Source organism: Gymnogyps californianus, chromosome 3 (genome assembly GCF_018139145.2).
Source record: "Gymnogyps californianus isolate 813 chromosome 3, ASM1813914v2, whole genome shotgun sequence".
In the NCBI taxonomy this organism is placed as follows: Eukaryota; Metazoa; Chordata; class Aves; order Accipitriformes; family Cathartidae; genus Gymnogyps; species Gymnogyps californianus.
Window position 1 is genome coordinate 2,809,901 of NC_059473.1, and position 12,701 is coordinate 2,822,601.

Below are 12,701 nucleotides of genomic sequence, written 5' to 3' on the forward strand. Positions count from 1 at the left end.
CACAAGCAGGTTCCCTAAAACAAATACCTCCTGGTGCAACCGGGCTGGCTGCTGCAGCCAGGAGGTAGGGCTGGCACCGCATACCAGGTATGTCCTGAAGCCTTCATCAAGCCTTAATATAGCAAGTTGGCTATATTAACATGCTGGCATGTTACTGGCATCCAAAGCAAAGTGTGAACAAGGATTACAAATTTTAGGGCAGAAGCCAAAACATTTGGTGCCCTGGTAACAAGATAACAAAGCTATTATGATTCATACCACAGCTGTCAGCATCTAGATGCATTCTTCTGTGCTTTGGTAGGCACTCTAAAGCCCAATTCTACCAGAGAAATAAATAAACAAAGAAACACAACCAAAGCCTCATCAACCCCCCCCCAAACACAATAAGGCACTTAAAACACACATCACTAAAGTGAGTTTTAAGCACAATTTGAGCACTGATGTCTAAAATGGCATCATAGGGATTTCCAGGATCACTAACTGTTGAAGACATCTCAATTCCTGACACTGCACCTTACTGCATCTCTTGAAAGCGCTGCAAATATCTACAGCTGCGTCCGACACAAGCTCACTTTGCCTCCCGCCAGGGTATTGCTCAAACAGTCACCATCTGCCCACGCTCTCAGCTTTCTCTCTCTATTTTTGGTTTAAAGTGAGCCTCAACAGTAAAATAACTACAAGGTATTAGAAAGATACCATTGAGTCCAAGAGGGGCCAGAGAGAAGTCCCTGAGCATGTGAGGGACAGCACGGAGCTTCTCTGACACACTCCTGTTCAGAGAAACTCAACATTAGTTCTTACATGTTAAGAAAGTGAAAAATAGCACTAATTTTTACTTATTTTGCTTATAGATACATTAATTTCTTTTCCTTAGTGTTTCCCTTATGTTTCTCTTCAGTCTCGGTGCTAGGGAAAAAAGGTTAGGAATCAATGGTTAGATATGGGGCAATTAATCTTAAAAGATTGTTGTTACAAATGTTTTTCCCAAAATAGCACAAGACTTTAACATACACAGTTGATCACCAAGAAACTGAACTGCCATGGTCAAAGTTAAACACATCTTATACTTGATTACGTGAGATGACAACCTAAATAAGTACATGTCACAGCTATTATTCTGTTAGTCATAATTTCAATCAGCAGGCATCAAACATCATTAGCTGTGATAGCTTTAGGATTTTGAGATTTTTTTTTATGAAATATAATCTTAATGGAATACTGCAAGGCGTATTTGTAATTATGTATCAGCTTGGCATTTGGCTTTTCCTCCGGGAGGGGAAAAAAAAAAGGTGGTAGATATTTATGTTAAGAAAAATGACAAAAAGGAAGGCTCTACAATAATTCTCAACAGAAAGGAAAGAATAGGAAACACCAGAACCACAGATCTTGAACTAGCACAAGGTACTATGAGTATATTTTAAGTCTGACCTTTGTTTATTTTTGCAGTTTATTTTCTAAAATAGAATTAGCTTAGATTTGTGATTTCTGTAGCATAGGAGGAGCTTAAAATGATAACGAGGAATATTTTTATTATGATAAGAGATCTTTGTTATAAAGAAACCTCAGTTTATTATTAAAAAACCCCTTTTTATAGGTTAAATGCTAAAGTTTAAAACTTAAATGTTACCTAACCATGCACCTACCAATTCCCTTTTATAACATATTATTTTTGATAGGTATCTTAAAATAAGCTTTTAATACAAATCCACATTAGCACTGGTTCTGTACCAAAGCTTTAGCTATTCTGACTTGGATCCCCACAAGCCATTAAACACATATTCTGTTCATTCAAACAGCTTCACTAAAGCTATTATTAATATTCAGACTAGTAAAATGATTTTCATATTAAAAATGAATGCAAACAGAAACCAGTAATGGTCCATTTCATAAGCAATACGTACAGAGAAAAAAAATATTAACAAGCACTTGCATATATTTACTATTTATTTACAAACAACATATGATAAATGTTTTAGGAAGATTTAAAAAATTTTGCCAAGAATGCCATTAACACAATTAAAAAACTTCCTCTGAGACCCATCCACCATCATACCTAGCTCAACTTGTTAAGACTGCAGCTGCCACTGCCTAGTACTTTTGCGAGTATACAAGCAATAGATAGATGCAAACTGTTCACGTTTTGTTTTGATAGCAAGTTAAGCCACTTTAAATTCTGTTTATGGTTCCTATGCAGGAAAAAACCTTCAGATGGAATCCAAGAATAGCAAGAATAACTGACAACTGGGTTTTGAGCTGTAGTGCTTCCATACTCATTCAATTAAGAGAGACCTTTCTGCCCAAACCACAGCTAACTCACATTGCAAACACATCTCTTTCCCTCAGTCCGCCATTACCAACATTTGAGGGGGAAAAAAACTTAACAAACAAACCACCCCTCCCCAACACACGTCGAAGAGCCGCTCTTTTCAGGGGTAGTCCAACAGAAAGCAAGTTTTTCACATAAGTTGTTCATTGGGCCGTACTGATTTGGGTTTAAGACAGCACTGCTGCAGCTCAACTGAAAGCAGTCTTTCATAGCTGCTCTAAGGAGATCTACATATTTCAACAGATCAAACAATTACAAGCCTGACAGCATATGTATAACCCCCAGCACATCCAAATGCACAGCATGTTAAATTAAACCTTACAAAGCATAAACATATACAGTCAACATAACTTTTCTCATGTCTAAGTCAAAGATACAGCACTCTCTTCCTGCCCTCTCCCCAAACCCAGCCCATACATGAAGGCTGGCTCAGCCCACAGGCTCCTACCTGGCTCCTGCCCTGACAGAGAAGCAAATGCCATCCCACAGCCATGAGGGAGCAGGGCTCGTGCGGGCCAAGCACACGAGCATCCCACAGGCCGAGCAGAGGAAAAGCCCTCTTTGACTGCTGAAAGGTGAGTGCAGCCAGGCAAGAGTGAGGCAGAGGTGGAGGTGGGGAGGGCCCCCAGCTGCAGGTTGTAACAATCCCAGCACAGCCAGGTGACACACATCTGTGTGCCTCCCCAGGGGACGCCTTAGCAGTGCTCTTCGGGGGTTACACTGCAGCTGAGATCATTTATTGGATTGGAAATGCTGGATGGCTGACTCAGAAAAAACATCAGCCCCTTAGTTTTGTTCACCTGCTCTTACACTGTAGTTTTATGAAGTCTTTATACCATCTTCCATATATCGGGTTTAATCCAGGCTACGTGAGGAAGTCCTGTTATGCTGAATGTTTCCTATACACATGAGGGAGATAATGTTCTGTTTTCTATAGTATGATTCTTGTACCAAATGTCAGAGGAGTTGCACAGCATTAGTGAGCAGGAATGAAGGATTGCTTTATTCCCAATTTCCATTTTGATTCAGTTTGGCCTGCACTAAATATGGCTCTAACAATGCACCCAGTGCTGCATGCTCTTAGACCCAACAGAGCTTTTCAAGTGTTATTTGTCTTTCACATCACTCTAGACAAAAGATTTACCAACTGACTTCAGCAAATACAAGACAAAATCCCTTGTCTGCAGCTGAAACACCGGCTGACGAAGGTACCTGCGAAAAGCAGTGAGTCTAGAAAGAGGAGAATGCCCCAAATACTGCTCTGTCCTCTTAGCCATACACTCAAGGCTGATCAGACATTCAAATACTCTTGCAATGACTAACGGCAGGTAGGGAGCAATTGTCCATATCTGAGGATTGTCACCATGTAAGTTAACAGAAGTGATTAAATAGAAATGGGAAGATGATGAATGAAGGACTGCAAGGATTTTATGGAGTCCTTCATGCATATATCCCAAATGGACTGGGCAGGACTGTGGCCAAGTGAGACAACTATGTGTAGGTTTATTAAATTCACGTAGAGCCACATGTGCCAAATAACCATGAATTTAGGGGCGGGGGGGTGGGGGTGGGGGTTTATGCCTTCTCTGCATTTTCTGTTATTTCTAGTAGAAAACCACACAAAATAAAATCTACAGGCTTTGGTGGTTTCTATTGTTGGAAACCCATTCTGTGTGTCATCGTTTCCCTTTCATCCCTCAATGCAGAAGGCTCATTCAGTGTACAGCTAATATTTCCCGTCCTTAGTTTGAAAATGCTTCATTGACCAGTCCCTGAACATGGCACAAACCTTAGACCTTGATCTACTCTGCTTAAGTCAGTAGCAGTTTTTTCAGTCCTTCAGTATGGCTCAGAAGAAATAAAACTGTCTTCACTGAGCCATCTCAGATGAGTTTTCTCTGCCCTTACTCATGTGTAGTATTGTGGCTGCTGCATTTGCAGTGATTTAGGGGGAAAACCACATGAATATATTGCTCAGCGAAATCAAAAATGGTACAGGGTTTTGGAAATGCAATGCCAAGCATCATTGCTCAACTCTGCTTTGCAGTCTTTTTAAATTCTGTCTTGAGGGAAAAAAGTCCATTCAGTGTCTTACCCATAAAGGGGGATGGTATCGTGAACAGGAGAAACTTCTGTGCAAAGGTTTGAATACATATGTTGCCACAGAACAAAAGGAAAATGAAAAATAGGCCTTAAAAGCTAAAGGAGTTCAGAAATAGTTTTCCTGGGCCAGAATTTATTATGAATAGATCTTTTCAGCCCTAATCAGTGCTAAGGAAGTAAATGTTTCACTGAAGCTAGATTTCAGCTAAAAAAAGGTATGCTTTTATTTCTCCTTCTCTCGCATGAGCTCTAACTCCTTTCTGTTGATTCTGCCTCTTTCTTCCTATGTTAAGGAAAGTAAAAAAAGATGAGTGGAGCTGGGCAAGTTTAATAGTTGGGCTCAATTCCTACATTTGTAAACAGTTTCTTTATCTGAATGACATCTGTAAATTGAGAAAACAAACTGGAAATCTAACCAAAACAAACTTTGTGGTATTATCTGACAGATTGAAAAAGGCGTGAAAATAGCCTGTCTCACTAGCATCCCTTTCCCATGTGAACTCCTGTTAAAAAAAAAAAAATTCCTTATATCTCATACTAAATAAAGTTTACCTTATGGAATGTATTCTGAAGTCATTTTCCTATATTTAAAACAGATTTCCTCCTGTGTCGTGCTGAAGTCACATCAAACATGGATTTGATGTGAATCACATTAGAGAGCTGGGGGCAGTTTCAGTGCTTGCTCTGCCAAACTAGATTTATCTGGAATCAGAAATTCTTGATGGTACAATCTGAGAAAACCACTTTTGTTGCCTTGATGCTTACAGGCTAGAAAAGCCACTCAGCAAATTCATGCAATAATAATAATAACAACAACAACAACAACAACGACAACAGAATGAAAATACGTTGGTGCTTCCCTAAAACACTAGGATCACTTTCTGCTAGATGATCAAGACTGAGCTGGAGAACTCTGCTCTGATTTCCATCATTATTGATCGTGTGGGATGTTTCACTTATTCTTGAAATATCTGGCTGTACACTTAGTATAACTTATGTAACCTATTAATCACTGTGTTGTTTCTTATTAACAGAGACACCAATTTTTGTCAATATACTACTAATCAATATGTTGCAGAAGTTGACTGCAGCTGCAATGATCCCAAACATTTATTAATACCATCAGAAGAAAGGTTGAGTATAAAAGCTGGAAACTCACCCAAAACACCCACAGGCTTATAGATTTTATCCAGTTCAATTTTGTATGCACAGGCATTACCACAGAACTAAGGATTTATACACTGGCTACTTGCTTTGAATGAATTACTGACAAAAGTTCAATTCTGCTTAGAAAGTCAATGAAATTCACAGCCACGAAACTGATGCCCTGTTCCTAAAGAGTCAAAGTATTGCATTTGTATACCAAGCTTTATTGACAGAACTCTGCGCTCAAGCCCAAGGCTGAAATAATTGGTAAGGGTCTATGAATGAGGTTGCTAATTCACTTCAACAGATTAGAGGGGTCTGTGAGGGTCCCTCATTTTACAAATGCAACTACATGATATGCATCAGCAGAATTCCTAAGGGCCAGCGGCTCTGGTGTGCCATGGGGCTGGATGCACTCTCTATGGGGAGAAGGATTACAGCTGCTTCCACTTAGCTCTTTTTGATATTCTCTATACAGCCACTGAAAGAAAACACTAGCACGTCAAGCACTTTTTAGGACAACCAGAGAAGTCTTGGTCAGACAGATGCCTGTGAGCACGTTTGAGTGAAAGCCCACCTACGCAGCTGTAAAGCATCACCTTTTAAAATTAAGGTGATTCCTCTCCGTCCTTAGGGGCTGCTTAACATAGCCACTGTCTTTAAAGACTGCAGAGTTCAGCCTCTGAAGAGCTGTTCTTCCAGATACATGCTGGAAATCCAACCCTGGAGCAAAATACAGAAAGTTGAGTGCAAAGATAATGCCCCAGCGCCTCCTGTCCTTCAGGGGATTCTCCCAGGAATTATGTTCACATGGGATTCAGAGGCTTTAGTACACCCCTCCTTGAACTTACAAGTACAGCCACAAAAATCATCTGAAGACAGACTGCTTTTTATGTCATCAGAGTAAGCGTCGGTACTATTGTTCACTGCACCAAATCATGGTAATGTTTTTAACCCCATAAATACAGCATCTCAGTATACCACTTATTTCATAGAATCATTTAGGTTGGAAAAGACCCTTAAGATCATCAAATCCAACTGGTATAAGCTTCCATTCCGTGTTGGAGTCCACTGGCAGGATTTCTATACATTAACTGCTGATATTTCACTCTGGAGACAGAACTAGTTGGTCATTCTAATGTCAGTCATTGACTGACATAATGAAAACTAAGTTTTATCTGTGCTAGGATTTGTTATTCATTCAGAATGCTTTGCCTACCTGCTTGATTGACTTACAATATTCATAATCAGTGGACACCCTTTTACACTGTTAACAGGATGAAAAATTAGATGGAAAGAGGTAGAGTGGAGTTAGCTGCTCACCATGAAAATGTTTCTGGTTTAGAAACATAAGGTGATCTCATAATTTAAAAACTGACAAAAGTTTAGAAGGTGTGGACTCAATTCTCAGCTGTGATTTACCCTCCCTTCAATGCTTGCTCTGCCTCCCTCATCTTCTTTGATTAGGCATTGACCATGGACTATCTTTCCCTGGGAACAGGGACAGCATCTAATACAGTCTAGCTCTGAACTCCACTGGATTTCCCTGAAAACAGTTCAACAGAAAGAGACAGTTTCCTGAATATCACTTTTTCATTGCAGTTTTTTCAACTGTACAGCCTTATATACACATGACTTTTTTTTTTTTTCTTCCCCCTTTTTCATACAGGAGTCTTCATCAGGCTGTTGGGTTACCATCAAGGAAAGGTGACAACAACCACCAAACCACTGCAGAAAGGGGTCAATATTCATATTACCATTTTACTGTTGTAGACTCTTAGAGATTTTGTTGGGAGAAACAGTATGAAACTGAGTTAAGGTAATTGGGCTGAGCATAGGGAAGGGGCAAAAGGACTCCTCACATATGAGAGGCAACTCTGATTTTGATGCAAACCACCAGGAACTGTACCACTACTTAAAAAAGATAACCTGTGTTTGGAATGATAAAAAGCCATTAAAAGAAGCTGGGTAGACTGAACAGGAAGAAATAGATTAATAGATCTCCATGTGAGCATAATTGATTTTGGGCATGTACTCCACAAACCCTTTACCAATGATTTATCTTCATTTGGTGGGTATAACACTGAGTTCAATCAGATCCTCAGAGAGCCATCCATCAAACACATCATCGGCAAAAAGAAGTGCTGCCTTCTCTTTCTATTTTATCTTTCCTTTTTCTTTCCTATGTGACTTAAAACAAAACAAGAGATCATTTTTCTTTTAAAAATAAATAAATCACTGCTAGTTATTGAAGTATTTCTGGGTGAGGTAACCCACTAGTATACATAACAATTGAATTCTTCCCTGAACCATGAATTTTCCTTTTCTCTGGGTTTATAGTGACACACTGGCCAAGAAAGTTTGGAAAGACATGAAGAAAAGAATGGTTTGGACAGCTGAGCAGAATTATTAACAACTTTGCCCCTTGCACCCATGCACGCACCCCCAACAAGTTACACACTGTATAGAGAAAATCATCAGGCATTTTCAGTATCGCCACTCCTATTAGTCAGCGGTGAGACCCAGCACAAGCACAGATTGAGCCGTTAGTGTCTAAGCCAACTCCAAAGCTGATAATGCATCTCCCACCTGCTGCAATTCCAGCTCTGCTCAGCCTCTGAGCTCCCTGAGAAGGGAGAGCTAATGCCATATTTAAACTGCTGATGATAAAGCTTAAACAATCTTTTCTGCTGTAGCTATTTTTGTGCAAGGAACATTTTCTTTAAGGATTTATACTTGGTGCTTTAACAGGGCTCATCATTCTGGTAATGAACAAAATAGGAGAGACAGCTATTAATAAAAGGAGAATGCCTGAATGCCTCCAGCATGCTCCTTCTGCCTTCAAGTAAAAGTGCCATGGGAAGGAAGCCCCGGGCCAGGCTATCTTCATTTTCCTCCAGGAAAAATTGCTGAGGAAGACTCTAAAGAGCAGTTTCTGCAAGGGGTACCTTGCAGACATTTTACCCAGAATTGCCAGCATAGCATGGCACCAGGCTTCACTCCTAACGCTACAGCCTTCAGCCTCCATTTTAGCCCTGCTTAAAACCCACACCAATACACCTAGCTGCCCGTTACAATAGGCTGGACCTACATTTTGCCTCCAGTAGCACTCTGCTTCTTGCTTACGACTGATTTTCTTAGATAGAGGGAAGTTTGTATAACCTCTATTTCTCTCAGGTTGCAGTAAGAGGCTTCAACAGGGTATGGAAAAGGTGGGGAGAAAGAACACATGTAACACGTTAAAGAAAAAGAACTAGAGGGGAAACATCAGTAAGCTGCAGCCAGGGTTAAAATGATCTCAAACATTACATGATGACAAAGGAGGATGGAATAAAAAAACGTAACAGTCAGGCATGAAATTTGAAAAATAAATGTCATACTATGTCCCAACCATCCCCTTTTTGGATTATCTATTTTTTCTGCACTTACTTTATTGTAAATTCTGAGGAAGAGCAATACAATTCTTTCAAATCACATTTAAGAAATGAATGGACAGCAGTATTTGCTTTTAGGTGTGTAAGCTCATTGAAATGTGCGCCTCCTATACTTATCATATTCTACACATTATTTTTTCTGACATTTAAATAACACTGAAGTCCATCAGGGCAGAAAGCATGTGGTAATTTTGGGAACATCTTCTCATCTTCTTCCCTTGTTTTTCATCATTTTTGGCTAATCAGGCCAGGATGCAGGTGACACATGTGGTAAACACACAGTTTGGACATTTGCAGTACCATACTTTCTTCCTGATGATATTTTCATAGACACATGGAAAAGTTGAGGTAGGAAGGCATCTTTGGTGATCATATAGTCCAACCACCACTCAGAGCACAGTCAATTAGAGCAGGTTGCTCAGGACTGCGTCCAGTTGGGTTTTGAATATCTCCAAGGATGGAGACTCCAAAACATCTCTGGCAACCTGTTCCAGTGTTTAATCATCCCCAAAGTAAAACAAACAAACAAAACCACAAAAAAACCCCCAAACCCAACAATCCCTTAATTAGAATTCCCTGAAAAATCAATTTATGTCCATTGCCTCTTGCCCTGTCAAGATTTTGCATTGAGCAACAGAGGGCAGGAAAGGAAAAATCTTTTCCTCTTTTTCGCTCACGACAATTTTATTTCAGAAACCCTTAAGCTGCAGGTATAACTGTCAGTGAAGTTCGAAGTCATACTGCCAGTCCCTATGCTTAATCTACAAAACTGTAATGAAATGTGATTAGTTAAAATGAAATACAGTCCCCAAGTAATTGAGACTGATTCAGATTTAATTCATCTTTTGCAAAAGAGTTGGAAAAGTTGACAGGAAAACGATAATTTTTCTTTTATAAAACAGCTCCCAGCACAAGAAAGCCCTTTTTTCTGTAAAAAAAATGACGTAAACTGAAAAGAAATACCTCTCTACAATGGGAAACCTGATCCTTCATGAAAATGTAAGTAGTATAGGACTTAATTTAGTACAATATTTTCAGCTTTTTGAGGACTAAAAATTGGGACTCGTGCAGTATTCTCATGGAAAGCTTAACTAGTGAAGGGCAAGGTTTTCCTGAAGTTTTGTTAAAGCATCCTAGATGAAACAATAGAATTTAAGCAACTAACCTATTCCTGTATTGTGTTATTTCTTAGATTTGACCGATTAAATTGCTTATTGCTTCTAGCTGAAAGGTGTCTGGAATAACAAGAGAAATATGTCTTTGAATGTTACTGATCACAAAGAAACATCTGTGGAGGAGAATTTCCTTCCTCTTTCAAACACTGGGTATATTTCTTTACTAATTCCACGGCACATCTCTCAGAAGCTGATATCAATAGTCCAGCTTCCGTGAATGTTATATATACAAAGCATGGATTTTGGTGCCAGTGTGGCACTGCCTTTTTTTTTTTTTTTTTTTGCCTTTTTTTTTTCTTTTTTTCTCCCCCCATTTTTGGGGCCTAAAAGCAAAGGTCTGTTTAATCATCAAAATGAATTATTTTGGAAGAAAGCAGAAACCAATCTCATTTCTAAACCAGAAATACTCCTGTTGATCATCATCCAAAGAGTTTGTTGCAGAAACCATGCTCTATGACTTAATAACCAAGTGTTTTGCTCTAATGGAGATTATCCATGGAGAATAATTGCATTCAACCTTTAATCTGCAATTTTGTACAGACCAATACATTTAAAATTGACAGTTTCAAAAAGCCAAACACCACTGTCAAAACCTGCAAACTATTAAACTTTAAAAAAAAAAAATATCAACAATTTCTTCAAGGCAGTTACCACGAACTGATCACTTAACTGTCTCCTGTATGTGTGGGCGCCCGCAGCTACACAGTGCCCTGTTAGTACTCTACAAAGAGCCAGTAAAATATAATTTCTATACACCATACAAAGTCTTCTATTAAAAATTATCGTTCCTGCCTTCTATTTTATGAATATTTAAAAACTGTAAGTGCATTTTTTATGTTCTTCATCATTAAATACTACAATTCCCTTAGTGTTCAATGTGCTGATTTATCCCTACTGAAACCAGTAATAGATAATAGAAGAGACCCCACAGCATTATTAATTACCACAGGTGTTAATTAGATCTTACACATGGGAATAAGACAGATGGCAAGACAAACAGCAGTAAGACAGACGGGTATGAGCTGAGTACCTCACACTGTCCTAGAAAGACAGATAATGCATTGCTATTTGTGTAAGCTGATAGGGAATGACCTTCTTTGTCACAGAAGACACACTGTGGTAAGAAATATTAATGATGAGACAAGTATCAGAAAATACAGTAGAAATGTAAAAACAAAGAAACAAGCAAATATTTCCTCAGCTCAACTGAGTCCATTAATTGAAATAAATGAAACATCTCAACTGAAGAAAGGAATGGCATCTGCAATGTGTGACAATGATTGCCATTTTGAAAGGTGGCTAGTTGGCTTCCCACAGCTCCCGTTCACTTTGGATAATTGTCTCCCAGCAGTAAAGAATGATAACATGTCAAAGGTTTCTCATGCTTTTTTTTTTCCCCTCCCCCATTAATTGCTATTTTATTTTTAAATAATTGGCAGATGCGGAGCCTAGTTATGCATTTGTATATTAACCAGTCAGCAAAGAAGAAAAACCAAAATAGCTGTGGGAATGGGGAACAAAACCCAAGCCCTTTCATCCCAGCTGCTGTCCAAACACATGGGCTGTAGGATCAGGCTCCATCTCACTCCTTTGCCAGCCCTCTGCTCATTGCCATCTTTGCTGTGTGGGAGCCCCACATCAGCAGAGACGGGGAGGATGGCACTGGTCAGCAACCTGCTGGTCAGGTGTGCTCCTCACAAAAAGGTAGCACTGGTATGACTGGATCCAAAGTCTCCTTTTCTTGGACATGTACCTTAAGGCAAAGGTCAGATGAAATGGAACTATTTCAAGAATTTTTTAACATATATATATATATATATATATCAAACCTTAAGAGTTTTGAAGGAACTGAATTTTCCTTTCAGATCTTTTTCTTCGGATTTGGCCAAATCCTAAGCAAACCAAGGAAGGAAACAAGAACAATACCCATGATAAGGATTTTTTTGAGTCTTGCTAATGATGCCATTTTTTAAAACTTGCACTTACCTGGATGGTCTTGTTATACCACAGTTTGTAACTGAAACACTGTCAATTTCAACTGAAAAATATACTGAAGCGATTCAACTGGGTCACCAAGTCATTTAACGTGGCTAAAATTTTCAAAAGGAGACCATGACATGCTACCTGGAGAAGTTATGTCAAACTTTAATGAGATTATTGGAAGGTTAACATGCTGTGATGTGAGTTAGCTGAAAAAAATTTCAAATGAGAAAGGCAAGTATTTTGCTTCTTTGTGCGACTACACACTTGGGTTTGCAGGAATAAAATGAAACAATTTAATGGAGTTCCAGAATGTCGTAAAAGTGCCAAGATATCAAGTATCCAGAGAGCCTTCGTGCTAAGACAAACAAGCCACTTCCAAAACAAGACTCTGAGGTGAAAAAAGCCAAAAAGAAAGAAAAAGAAGATAAGAAAAAAGGCAACTATTCATAAATTTAAAAAAAAAAAAAAAAGCTTTCATCTGGTGTGATTAAATTTATGGCCAGGTGCGTGTGCAGATATCCCAGTTTCTGCTTT